The following is a 15,122-nucleotide window of genomic DNA, read 5'->3' on the forward strand; positions in this document are numbered from 1 at the left end:
GCCCATTTTCTTTTGTATTTTGAAATCCAATATAAAGGAATTTAAAAATTCAGCAAGAGGGAAAGGGTTTCAGAGTATTTGGACTTGAAAGAGTATATACCCATAACTTCATTTTTGCAAGAAAATTAGCTTCTTGAAATCTTATGCAATTGCTGCCATGGTCATTGTATTAATTTTAAGTTGTAATTCTAGAGAACACTTACAAATTAGTTTAAAAGCTAGAAAGGAATTTATTGACTCACAATACAACAAAGTTTGAAAGTGCTGATACTTTCAGACACAGGTAAGTGTGGGGGCCCAAAGGATATAAATAGAAAATGTTTCTCTGACTTGGATATTCTTCCCTCTGCAGTTTGTTTTGTTTGTTTTGTTTTGTTTTGTTTTGTATTATTTTGGGGAAACCTTTCTCCAAGGGGTGGCAAGAAAAATGACCAAACGCAACTCTATTTTTGTATATTACCAATTTACTGAACCCAGGCAAAGAGACAGCCTTTATACAAAAGACTGACTCAGCTTGGGATTTCTGTTAAAACCTCAAGTTCAGGGAATTCTAACTGGCCAGGTCTTGGTCACATGCCCAGCACGAGAATATGGAGGTGGGATCTCCAAGCCAAACCAGATGGAAATGTGAACAAATTCACCAAAAGTAGCAATGAAGGTCTTCTAAGGGTTCTCTTTTATTTTTCACACTCTTCTGGAATCAATTCTGGTGGTATATATTTTACTAGGAAATAATCAATTTCATCCAGGTTTTAGATTTTTACAGCATATTTATGTTCAGTGAATCATCCTAAATTTAATATATTTCCCTTTGTGTTATTTTTCTTTCTGTTCCTATACTTTATACCTTGGCTTTCTCCCTTTTTCCTTGATCAGAATATCAAATGACATTCGATAAACTCTATATTAAGGTTTGGTTGGACAAGTAGAACCACTAGAAGGACTTTATTATAGAGATTAAACCTTACATGATAGTGGGGCTTTGTTAAGCAGTCTATGTAAATCCACTGCCCCTGCCTCTTGGTGCCAGTCCTGAAGTCAGTAGGGCTGGCAGTCAGGAATGAGAGACGATCGTAAGCTAGAAGATCAAGGATAAGCTGGAACCTTCAAAGATAAGCTATAATCCAACTAGAAAAATGAACTGAACACCATATTAAAAGGATTATACATCATGGCCAAGTGGGGTTTATGTGTAAAATGGTTCAACAGACAAAAATCAATCAATGTGATACACCACATTAACAGAATGAAGGACAGAAAAACCACATGATCATCTCAATTGATGCAGAAAAAGGCAGAAAAAGTATGTTCATTGGAGTTCAAAACCCCATAGAAAGTTTAAATAACATATTTGATAAAAGTGAATTTGAATTTTATAAGTTGAAAATAAGCCAGAAGAAATGATGAGGTTAAATGAAAATGTGAATGATAAAGGAATAAAGGATAAAACGGAAGACCCACATTCATCTAATAATATTTTTAGAAGGTGAGATTAGAGTGAATTTAACAAGTATTTGAAGAAGTAGTACTTCTCAGAGATTAAGTTAGAAATAAATCCTCAGATAAAAGAAGTGCATGGAGTCACCAGTAAAATAAATGAAAACAAATATATGACTATATCCTGTATCATATACCTCACCTCAGCCTGATCCTTCCTTTGTTCCACATTAAAAGAATGTGCAACACTGGCAGACTACTTATATATACAATCTGACAGTGTCTCACTGTGTTCATGATTCCAACAAATCTATCCTCCACCCCTCTCCTTACTCCAGCAGGTGAGAATATTCCTAAAGCAACCTTTTCAGTTCTCCCACAGGCTAAACCCATGGATGAATTCTTTCTCCTTTCTTCACATTCCCTCCCCATAATTTTGAGATCCAGTTTACAGAACTTCCAGAGGTCAAATCCCAGCTTGATCATGCATTTTCATATTGAATCGCCATCCTTCCCTGCTTCACTACTTTTGCCCTGCAATCCGGTTCACTTGCATTGTACTCTCTAATTAAATAATAGCACATAAACTCTTGGCCTGAGGCTCTGCTTTCTGGGGAACCAAGGCTAAAAAACAGCTGGTAAACCACATCACATAATGGCAAAGGGAAAGTCTACAAAGCAACTTGGAAGAAAGAAAGAATATCAAATAAAAAGAGCAATGAGACTAGTAGCAATCTTCTCATCAGTAACAATAGATGCCAGAAGATAACTGAAAGCACTATCCTTAAAGTACTAATGGAAAAATCACTCTTAGCCTAGAATAGAACATTTAACTAACCATATTAAAAAATGAAAGAGATGACATTTTCAGACAAAGACAGAAATTTCTACCTATAGATCTTCAATACTAAAACTTCCAAGGAATAGGTTTCTTACTGAAGGAAATTAAACTCACCGTGAAGAAGTGGGATTAAAGAACAAACTGAGCAAAGAAAGTGATATACATGTAGATAAATCCAAGAAGTTTAACTGTTAAGCACTGTGTAATTGTGTGACTAATTTGGGGGCCAAGTCAAAAATAAAGTGCAATTCAATGGAATATTACTCAGCCATAAAAAGAAACGAAATTGAGTTATTTGTAGTGAGGTGGATGGACCTAGAGTCTGTCATACAGAGTGAAGTAAGTCAGAAAGAGAAAAACAAATACCGTATGCTAACACATATATATGGAATCTAAGAAAAAAAGAAAGGTCATGAAGAACCTAGTGGTAAGACGGGAATAAAGACACAGACCTACTAGAGCATGGACTTGAGGATATGGGGAGGGGGAAGGGTAAGCTGTGACAAAGTGAGAGAGTGGCATGGACATATATACACTACCAAATGTAACATAGATTGCTAGTGGGAAGTAGCCGCATAGCACAGGGAGATCAGCTATGTGGTTTGTGACCACCTAGAGGGGTGGGATAGGGAGGGTGGGAGGGAGGGAGATGCAAGAGGGAAGAGATATGGGAACATATGTATATGTATAACTGATTCACTTTGTTATAAAGCAGAAATTAACACACCATTGTAAAGCAATTATACTCCAATATAGATATTAAAATAAAAGAAATTAGAAACTAAAAATAATAATAATAATAAATAAGTACAATTAAAATAGAGATGATAATTACATGGAGATGATATAAAATACAATCAGAACCAATGCTTTGAAACTCATCAATTTTGTTTTCTGTAAGGGTTAGAGCTATTAAATATAAGACTGTGATCACTCAAGTAGGAATGTTCGACCTTTAATTACTAAAAATCTAGAATTAGAATAGATAAACTCCAAATCTGTTGAGGGGAAAAACATAACATTGAATGAAAAATGCAAGTTACAAAAGGAAATATATTATTTATGCAAGTTCAAAATATAAAAGAGTAGAATAGGATTTCTAACTATAAACAAATTCTTGATTTACAAAAATATGGATGCTAGAGTATAGTCAAACTTTAGACAGTGTGTAACTAAGCAGCAAGGAAAATGCCATGGACTTTGAGAGCTCTCATGTGTATCACTAATATTTTATTCTAAAACAAGGTACCAATCAAATAGGGAAAAATCACATCTTGACTCTGAGTTTTGGATATACTAGTGATTCTGTGCTGTTTTATTAAGTTTGAATAGTTGTAAACAGTAAAAGTTAAAAAAAAACTGTAATGGATCAATGTCCTTTACTAAGTCCTGAGTCTTAGATCATGCTTTCTCCTCCTCCTTGGGCCAGTCCTTCTCTCTTCCTCCTTTTCCTTTTATCTCTAGTACATAACCTTGTATATGGAACATAGTAAGTACACATTAAACATGTGTTGACATGAATAATTCACATGAATGAGCTTTGCAAACTAAAGCCATTATCCTAAACATAAACTCCTCACAAAATAGCACAATTGTCTTCCAAGAAGTGAACCACTATAATAAACTCTGTTATGTGCTACAGAGTACCTCAACATTAGTAAATGTGAAAATATGTACCATAATTAGAAAGCTATCTTAAAGAGCATTAAAAGCAAAAGAAACAATTAACCAGCATCAGTATATTAGGTAAAAATTGCTTTGTTAGATGTCTTTCCAGAAAATTGCTAGACTACAGAAAATTGTAGACTGAGGAATTTTCTAAATATGATTCTGACGTGAATCCTGTAGACCTATTTTTGCAAATAAAGGTTTCTGTAGAGAAAGTGACATCATATAACACTGGTGGAACCAAAGCTTTTATGACTAAAGTACTTACTGGTGCACAATTATATATAACTTTGGTGGGAGACTATTAAATATCTAGCATGCGAAGGTAATCTATTAATCTAAGAGTATAATTTTTAAGAGAGGTGAGAGTAGAAGGCCAATTTTTATGATAGCATAAATGCTATCAGAATTGCACTTGCGTTACTATTATAAAGTAGGACACTCGCAGGTACAGAAAAATAGGTTTCTCAAGTGTGGAAGGTGAAAGAAAGAATAATGGAAATTTTAGCTTTTTGAACATAAAAATGTGAAATATATGCTTTAGCAATGAAAATGAAACTACAAAATAATCGTTTTTATTAAAAATATTTTCTTTCCAGTTACTAGGTCTTGCTAGAATACTTTTAACCAGATCATTTAATTCCCATTTCAATCCATTCTATATACCCGATTTGGTTATGATTTCTAAAAGTAATATGTATTCCCCCCCACACCGCAATATTGCACACAATATGAAAAGAGAATATTAAGCTTACCGTGAGATTGAGTAAAACCTATCATTATGCAGTGTCCTCATAATGAGATTGCATAGTATAAAAAGAACAAAACAGAATTGAAATAATGTATGAACATCCATATGTTATAGTTAGTTCTACTTGGGTGACACATTATACAATAATTCCGTGAAATGAATTGGAGAGAAATATCTCAAGACTTGAAAAAAAATCCAAATTCACAGACATTAATCTACTCTAGCATTAATTTTACTACTGTTCTTTAAAAATACTGTGAGCCTTTCTTGAAAATCTATTCTAAGTCAAACTCTCTGTCATAGTCAACTATGATTTTTGTACATTTATTCTATGGACTCAAGGAGAGAACTGAATGCTGATATCAGAATGTCCCTTGAGTCCACAGATAGATTCATTGACAATCATCTATATACATAACAAAAAAACATGAGCTGATACTCACTACACGCAACACTTTTGGTATTCGTACTTATAGTGTTTCCTTCAAATTGATGTTCCATAGATTTTTGGTATACAATTATTGATGGAAAAAAGGATGAAATATTAAAATCTATAACATCGCATAAATACACATACAGTTGATAATGTCTATAAGCAGTTAAACCAAATTTTTAATTCATATTTTATTTTTTGCATTTTTGTGAGAAAAGTATCAAACTCAAAGAAATGTTGAAAGACCAGTATAATGAATAAATATACCAACTATTAATGTACCACAATGCCAGTTTTCTCTCTCTCTCTCACTCTCCAAACACAGACACACACACACACACACACACACACTCACACACACCTATGTCTCTTTTATCAAACAATCTGATATTAGCCTGAGGATATTATACTTCACCTCTAAATACTTCATTATGCCTGTAATGAGGATACAAACCCATATCACCACTACCACACTTATGAAAATTAACATTAATTCAATTCTATCATCCATTATACAAAAGTGGAGGAAAATTTGGGACCCCAAAGTATGCCTCTTTGGCATAAGAATTATTTTAGACTGGTTATTTTTTAAAAAAGAGCAGACTCAGGAGAAACTCAGAAAACCAAGTAGAAGTTACCCTTTTGTAAAGGACATTTACAAGGGGAAATCTCCATTTGTAAGGGTGTCTCCCCCTCTATATCAGAACAGGAAGGATGACTCTAAATCTCTAGAAACTCTTATCAGTAGAGAGGAAAATGACTTAAATCTGCATAACAAACATATCTTTATTTACTCTGCTTTGCCCGGTAACCTCCCATAACTGCCCCCCCACACTAAACATCTTCTTTGTCTTTAGCTGGAGATGGTATCTCAGGTGGTGGCTTGGGCCATTTTGGGGAGATACTCAGTTTTCCTGGGTACCTCCCATGTATATAGGAGGTATACCTGCTATTAAAATTCTGTTTGGGGACTTCTCTGGTGGCACAGTGGTTAAGAATCCACCTGCCAATGCAGGGCACATGGCTTCGAGCCCTGGTCCGGGAAGATGCCACATGCTGCGGGGCAACAAAGCCCGTGCACCACAACTACTGAACCTGCGCTCTAGAGCCTGCGAGCCACAACTACTGAAGACCGCATGCCTAGAGCCCGTGCTCTGCCACAAGAGAAGCCACCGCAATGAGAACCCGCGCACTGCAACGAAGAGTATCCCCAACTCACCACAACTAGAGAAAGCCCGCATGCAGCAACAAAGACCCAATGTGGCCAAAAATAAATAAAATAAAATAAATAAATTTATTTTAAAAATTCTCTTTTTATTCCTGTTACTCTGTATTTTATTATAGGAGGATTAAAGGGGAACACATTTTTCTACCCCAAAAGATGTCTCTTTGGCATAAGGACTATTTTGAGCGAAAGATAATCAAAATACATCAGATTCAGGAAAAGCCCTTTAGCTCCCCCTCAACAGCTTAAATTTACATTGGAAAGGGAGCCTGTACCAGGAAAAAAGCTATTACCAGAGAGAACTTTTTACCTAAGAGACTTACTTGCGTAACAGGGCAAACTTTGTTTTCTAAACATCTCTTCCTTCCTGTGAATGGCCTTCTTTCCCTTTGTACCCCCAGACCCCTACCCCTTTCCTTAGCTCAGAATGTTATATAAGCTTCAATTCCCTGGCTGCCTTTTGGGGCTCTTATTTTTATGGGACTCCCATACATATAAAATTAAATTTGTTTTTCTCCTGTTAATGTCTTAGGTCAATTTGATTATTAGACCAGCCAAAGAACCTAGAAGGGTAGTAGGAAAATATTTCCACTCGAGTTGGCAACCATGAAGCGACCTTCACTGGCTGGACACTGCTCACTCTGGCTGCTGCAGCTGAGAGAACCTGGGACCTCTGACAAAAGCCAAAAGAAGAAATCTCATGTCAGTCTCCCAGATCTCTGCCTGCAGGGTCTGATGGAAGTGAAGGTGGTGAGAGTCCTTTGCTTTTTCTAAATTTAGATTAGCAGGAGAAAATATTTGGGTGAATTCGTTCCTTAGGAACACCTACTCTGGTAAAAATTTGATATGAGTACTCTTGTTTTCTATTGATTCTTTTCCTACTGTTTCTTTTCTTTGTTTATGTCTTTTGTGTCATTTGCCATAAGGATGAAAACCACAGTGTATAACAGAGGCAAAAGTCCTATAAGCTTGTCATTTGAGCCTGCCTCACAGACTGGTGAGTTCCCAGTTCTCACCAGACAGGCACTGTGAGTTAATGTGCACATGAGGTAAAGGCTATGATGAATGGAATTTCAGAAGCAAGCCACAAAATTGGTGGGCACAGTCGAGCACTTAAAAGCTGTTAGAGCACTTGCAACCTAACTCCAAGACCCCCAGGTTAGGATAAGTTGGCCATGAATGGGTTAAATTGACTAGGTCACCACCAACCTCAAGAAAATTTCCATGTCATGAGGTACATGGTAAAATACCACAATCCCCAATCCAGTGGCACATGCCTCTTAGCTATCAGTTTGGCTCCAAGAGACCCAAGGCTTAGCTGAAGCCATTCATGTGTACATGAAAAAAAAAAAAAAGAGGTGCAGGAAATTTTTCTTTTGTGTTGTTCTATGCTTAAGAGCTTAGCTTTATGACCAGTGAGAATATCACGTCTAGTCTCCACCACCTGGAAGGTACCTATACTTATGTGCATTTCCAGTTGAAAAGACTGGGATTCCAACTGTGGTAGCCAGTTGATCAGAATCACTGGTAACAATCTGGGCTTGCAACTGGCATCTCTTTGTCTGACTATGCCAGCTCTCAGGGGAGTCTGTCACAAGGTGCCTTTGTCATCTCAACCTTCATTGTCTCATTCTAGATATTGTTAGGGCTGCATGTTTGCAGTCTCCTTTGGGACATTTCTTGCATCCATGGTTAAGCCATAAAAAGTCTTATTGGTTTGATTTGATATTGAGATTAAGATAAGATCCTACCTGTCAATTGCCAGACAATGGGAGCTTCGAATTGGCTATATTTAAGTGTAATGGCTATTGTTAGGGACTCCCTTAATAAGACGAGAGAACAGAAATTAGACTCAGAACAAAAATAACATCTACACCTGACATAAATTCCCCTTTTTCATCCTCTTATACATTCCTTTACCCCCAACTCCCTGTCCCTGACCCTCCAGATCTTTTGGCTCTCTGGGCCTCTGGTCTAAACCCTACGTCTCAAAATCCAACTCCATCACCTCAGTGAACTCCCTTAGGTCCCCAGATTCCTCCAACTTCCCCCAAAATCCATTAAACATCAAGTTGCCTGTCCTGACTTCCCTTTCTTTACAAGATTTACAGAGAGCACTCTGGCCTAACCTCTAGGCCTGGGGTATACAGATTAGGCATTAAAATACTAAAAGCAAGGAACTGAATTCAGAACAAGTACCAGAGACAGATGGTAGGGATCATTTTTCCATCCCTTATGACCCTTGCCACTTTCCAGGACTCTGTAAACAGGCTCTGCCAGCTTTAGGCCTTCCTATGCAATGCCTCTATGGTTGTTTCCAGGACCCACAACAAAAAAATTCATGTCCCCCAAACAGCAGCAGATCTTCTAAGTTATAAAGCCTTTTACCTCAACTTTCAGAACCTCTTACCAAATTTAGAGAGGAATGGAAAGCTTAGTGGCCATTCACAACCACACTCACAGCAACCTAGATTGGCTGTTAAGGGATGTTCTTCCCACCCTTGATTATACTACAGCTATCAGACAAGCCAGGCAGTCCCCTGAGGAACACCTCCCCGCTGCAGAGGAAACAGATGGCCAGAAGTTCTCCCAGGCCCTCCTACAAATGATCGGGAAATGGGTCACCTGGAGGCCAATGTTTAGGGGCTAGTAGAAGCAATAGTACAGGTTTCTCCCTAAGGTGAATTGGTCTGAGGTTGAATTTTGTACTCAGAAAGGTCTTTCTTAAATGCTTTAGACAGACTTTTTGAAGGCATACTGCATTAAACCCTCAAGCTCTAGAAATCTTTTAATTTTCATCTTAGTTGGAAATCTCCCTGATATAAAGAAGCAAGTTTAGTTGGATGGGCACATCAGTCCCTTGATAGGCTGTTAACCAGGTCTTTGGGGAATTGGAAACAACAATCTTTGTCTTACAAACCTCTAAAAAACCAGAAATGTGGCTCTAGAAGCAAATCAAATTCCACCTATTCTACCAATCTCCAAATCTCCCCTATTCATCTCAAAATGCTTGTAGATATTGTTAAAAACCAGGACATTGGAGACAGAACTGTCTTGCACTTAAGAAAAAGAAAAAATTAAATAGTAATTACCCTGGACCTCTGAAAACAGGCAAATATGCCTGAAAAACTCCATCTTGGAGAAAACTTGGATACTTTCTCTGTGATGTAGATTTTCTACCTCCATCTCCTCTATTGACTCCACAGCCATTCCCTAAAATGCAAATCTTAGGGAGATGTTCCTCATCCGAAAAACGGGGAGGGATGGTAATTAGAAATTGGGCAAATAAAAAAATCTTAAATGTCCTCTCCACAAACATTAATAAAAAGCTTTAGCCATCTGAGCAGGTGAACATCACTTATTCCAACTGCCAAAACAAAATTTGGATCCACCTGTTCATTTATAAACTAGTGAGTTTTATATTACTGTACCTTAATCATAGCTAAAATATTAAAACTATAGTTATAAGGCCTGTTTGCATCTGTCTGTATGTTTATGTGTGTCTATATATGTACGTGTGTCTATATATGTACATTGTATATGTGTGGTATTTTTCTACCTTAGGATGGTATTGCCAAAATTAATTTGTAAAAGAGCTCTATTTAGTTGGGTTGAAGGTCAAGTACTTGAAAAAATTGGGTCTTCTAAAACTCTCAGAAATATAGAAACTAACCCAAGTGTTAATCTGGGATAATCTTCAGTAAATAAAACCTAGTTTAAGTTTGTTATTTTAATTAAAATGTGTGTGTTGGTTTAATTAAAATAATGAATGTAAACAAATTTTATTCTACCTGAGTTTACTAGAACTGCTCCTATAGAACACCCACTGATCACTGGCAGAAGACTTCAGACCTCCCGAAAGGCAAGAAACTCCCCACGTACCTGGGTAGGGCAAAAGAAAAAACAGAGACAAAAGAATAGGGACGGGACCTGCACCACTGGGAGGGAGCCACGAAGGAGGAAAGGTTTCCGCACACTAGGAAGCCCCTTCGCGGGCAGAGACTCCGGCTGGCGGAGGGGGAAAGCTTCGGAGCCACGGAGGAGAGCGCAGCAACAGGGGTGCGGAGGGCAAAGCGGAGAGATTCCCGCACAGAGGACCGGTGCCGACCAGCACTCACCAGCCCGAGAGGCTTGTCTGCTCACCCGCCGGGGCAGGCTGGGGCTGGGAGCTGAGGCTCGGGCTTCAGTCGGATCCCAGGGAGATGACAGGGGTTGGCGGTCTGAACACAGCCTGAAGGGGTTAGTGCACCACGGCTAGCCGGGAGGGAGTCTGGGAAAAAGTCTGGACCTGTGGAAGAGGCAAGAGACTTTTTCTTCCCTCTTTGTTTCCTGGTGCTTGAGGAGAGGGGATTAAGAGCGCTCCTTAAAGGAGCTCCAGAGACGGGCGCGAGCCGCGGCTAAGAGCGCGGACCACAGAGACGGGCATGAGACACTAAGGCTGCTGCTGCAGCCACCAAGAAGCCTGTTTGAAAGCACAGCTCACTATCCACACCTCCCCTCCCAGGAGCCCGTGCAGCCTGCCACTGCCAGGGTCCCGTGATCCAGGAACAACTTCCCCGGGAGAACACACGGCACGCCTCAGGCTGGTGCAACGTCACGCCGGCCTCTGCCGCTGCAGGCTCGCCCTGCACTCCGTAGCGCTCACTCCCACCGGCCTGAGTGAGCCAGAGTCCCCGAAGCATCTGCTCCTTTAACCCCGTCCTGTCTGAGCGAGGAACAGATGCCCTCAGGTGACCTACACGCAGAGGCGGGGCCAAATCCAAAGCTGAACCCCGGGAACTGTGCGAACAAAGAAGACAAAGGGAAATCTCTCCCAGCAGCCTCAGGAGCAGTGGATTAAATCTCCACAATCAACTTGATGTACCCTGCAACTGTGGAATACCTGAATAGACAACAAATCATCCCAAAATTGAGGCGGTTGACTTTGGGAGCAAGATATATTATTTTTTCCCCTTTTCCTCTTTTTCTGAGTGTGTATGTATGCTTCTGTGTGAGATTTTGTCTGTTAAGCTTTGCTTTCACCATTTGTCCTAGGGTTCTGTCCGTCCATTTTTGTTCTTTACTTTAAAAAGAAAATTGATTCCTTGATAATTATTTTTTATTGTAATAACTTTATTTCATTTTATATTACTTTATTTTATTTTATTTTATCCTCTTCCTTCCTTCCTTCCTCTCTCTTTCTTTCTTTCTTTCTTTCTTTCTTTCTTTCTTTTTTCATTCACTTTTTCTCCCTTTTATTCTGAGCCGTGTGGATGAAAGGCTCTTGGTGCTCCAGCCAGGCGTAAGTGCCGTGCCTCTAAGGTAGGAGAGCCAAATTCAGGACACTGTTCCACAAGAGACCTCCCAGCTCCATGTAATATCAAATGGCGAAAATCTCCCAGAGATCTCCATCTCAACACCAAGACCCAGCTCCATTCAACGACCAGCAAGCTACAGTGCTGGACACCCAATGCCGGGGTCAACAATATGATGACAGTTGACAACTAATCTTTTCGTGGTGAGCACACTGTAGTTTATATAAATGTCAAAATATAATATTATACACATGAACCTTATGTGTTATTAACCGATGAAAATATAAATAAATAAAAATTTAATAAATAAATTTACTTTCATTAACTTATGAAACAGCAACATACTTTGCCCAATTTACTTAGCTTCAGAATTTTCATTTGTACAGTTTGAAACAGAAGAAGTACCTTTATTGGTTTATTTTTTTCTAAAATTCTAAGACTAAATTGTTATTACAATGTCTTCAAAAAATTATTAATAGAATGCTTTCATAATTATCTCACATAAATATTTAGGTAAATAGCTATGTAATAGCTGAATTTTCTCAAACTGTTAAAATATTATTTCTAAAGGTATATTTCAGGTTAAGAAGGATTAAGCTGCAGAGATATAACGTTTAATGATATTACTCAAGTGATAAGAACTTACTATCAGAAGCATGTAATATATTAGTACCCTCATTATGAAGTTCAGCTTCTCCAGCAGAAAATGCTCAGGGCATATGTGAGTGATGTTAATTTTTTTTCTATGCCTATATTCCTATAGCATTTCTTATCATGATGTCATTGTGTAACTGCATTTAAAGTGGGCTCTTAGGGACTTCCCTGGTGGCGCAGTGGTTAAGAATCCGCCTGTCAATGCGGGGGACACAGGTTCAAGCCCAGGTCCGGGAGGATCCCACATGCCGTGGAGCAACTAAGCCCATGCACCACAACTACTGAGCCCGTGTGCCACAACTAGTGATGCCCACGTGCCTAGAGCCCGTGCTCTGCAACAAGAGAAGGCACCGCAATGAGAAGCCCACGCACCGCAACGAAGAGTAGCCCCCACTCCCCGCAACTAGAGAAAGTCCGCGTGCAGCAACGAAGACCCAACACAGCCAAAAATAAATAAATTTAAAAAAAGATGATTCTTTAATCAATCAATCAATCAATCAATCAATAAAGTGTGCTCTTAAGCATTTGCCAATTAAAGAAACTCAACCTAAAGACCCAAAGACCCCATCTGAGTTTGCTAAGTGATGCAGTGTTAATAAAACTGCGGCTCATTGGAATCTAGTGTGTTACAGGATTTTTTGCACACTTAGCTCTTCAACTGATTTGGTTTGGATTCTAGTCAAATTACTTGGTACCTTGGTTAAGTGGGCTTGTGAAAAATACCTGATGTATACAACCACTTCCTATGGAGCTAATAGCTATGTGTTTGCTAAGTATTTTGTGAGAAGAAAAGATCAGAGAGCAAAGAAAGCTGGATTTCCTTCAAAGCACTGAACTGTAACATGTATGTAAAGACTGGGTAATTACTGGGCAGAAACAGGCCTGCCAGTAAAAGCCAACGATATGCAGCTCCCTTCTTTTGCTGAAAATCTGTCCTAGTTTCATGTTAAATTATATATTAAAAGAATACTACATTTTTCTATAATGATGTTTGTATAATATAGAGGGTATGTTTCTGACCAAAGACTCTACATCCACGATATATGATAAAAGCAAAGGTATAATGATAAAATATCATACTCAACTCATTTAAGTAGTAAAGTATATTCTAAACCTCATAATGGACAAATATAGTCACTATGAGGTGGTTCTATAAGTCTCTAATATATTTTAAAAAGGTATATATCACGTTCAAACGAATTTCTACTATATCTTAAATTATGACTATATAAAATGAACACATTAACTTTAATGACCACTTATTGACACTAATATAAGTCTGTTCCCCAACAAGAAAGTTGTACATATGTATATGGGTGTTTGTATGAGTTAGGTAACTGGCATCTTTTAAAAAAACTGTTCAAGAAAGTTTGAAGTAATGAATTTTCATGTAGCATGAGGAGGTAATCAAAATCATTCTCCCATATTTCCTTAATTCTAAGGTACCTTATGTTGTATATGTCCTTAAGTTAGGGAAACTTTTTTTGGAAATAAAAAGCAAGTACACCAAATGCGCACATTAGAAGGAAAGTTCTGGTTTTATAAATTTTATAATGAAAAAAGAAAATGGAATACATAGTTTTATTTACCTTAGAATTAAATTTGAATTTAAGCTTAATTTCTACAGTAACCTTTAGAAATTTTTTTTTTAATTTTATTTTATTTTATTTTTTTGCTTTATAACAAATTTAATCAGTTATACATATACATATGTTTCCATATCCCCTCCCTTTTGCGTCTCCCTCCCACCCTCCCTATCCCACCCCTCCAGGCGGTCACAAAGTACCGAGCTGATCTCCCTGTGCTATGCGGCTGCTTCCCACTAGCTATCTACCTCACGTTTGGTAGTGTATATATGTCCATGCCGCTCTTTCACTTTGTCACAGCTTACCCTTCCCCCTCCCCATATCCTCAAGTCCATTCTCTAGTAGGTCTGTCTTATTCCTGTCTTACCCCTATGTTCTTCATGACATTTTTTTTTTCTTAAATTCCATATATATGTGTTAGCATACAGTATTTGTCTTTCTCTTTCTGACTTACTTCACTCTGTATGACAGACTCTAGGTCTATCCACCTCATTACAAATAGCTCAATTTCATTTCTTTTTATGGCTGAGTAATATTCCATTGTATATATGTGCCACATCTTCTTTATCCATTCATCCGATGATGGACACTTAGGTTGCTTCCAGCTCCGGGCTATTGTGAATAGAGCTGCAATGAACATTTTGGTACATGTCTCTTTTTGAATTATGGTTTTCTCAGGGTATATGCCTAGTAGTGGGATTGCTGGGTCATATGGTAGTTCTATTTTTAGTTTTTTAAGGAACCTCCATACTGTTCTCCATAGTGGCTGTACCAATTCACATTCCCACCAGCAGTGCAAGAGTGTTCCCTTTTCTCCACACCCTCTCCAGCATTTATTGTTTCTAGATTTCTTGATGATGGCCATTCTGACTGGTGTGAGATGATATCTCATTGTAGTTTTGATTTGCATTTCTCTGATGATTAATGATGTTGAGCATTCTTTCATGTGTTTGTTGGCAGTCTGTATATCTTCTTTGGAGAAATGCCTATTTAAGTCTTCTGCCCATTTTTGGATTGGGTTGTTTGTTTTTTTGCTATTGAGCTGCATGAGCTGCTTATAAATTTTGGAGATTAATCCTTTGTCAGTTGCTTCATTTGCAAATATTTTCTCCCATTCTGAGGGTTGTCTTTTGGTCTTCTTTATGGTTTCCTTGGCTGTGCAAAAGCTTTGAAGTTTCATTAGGTCCCATTTGTTTATCTTTGTTTTTATTTCCATTTCTCTAGGAGGTGGGT

Source organism: Mesoplodon mirus (assembly GCF_964341445.2).
Source record: "Mesoplodon mirus genome assembly, chromosome: 1".
Classification (NCBI taxonomy): Eukaryota; Metazoa; Chordata; class Mammalia; order Artiodactyla; family Ziphiidae; genus Mesoplodon; species Mesoplodon mirus.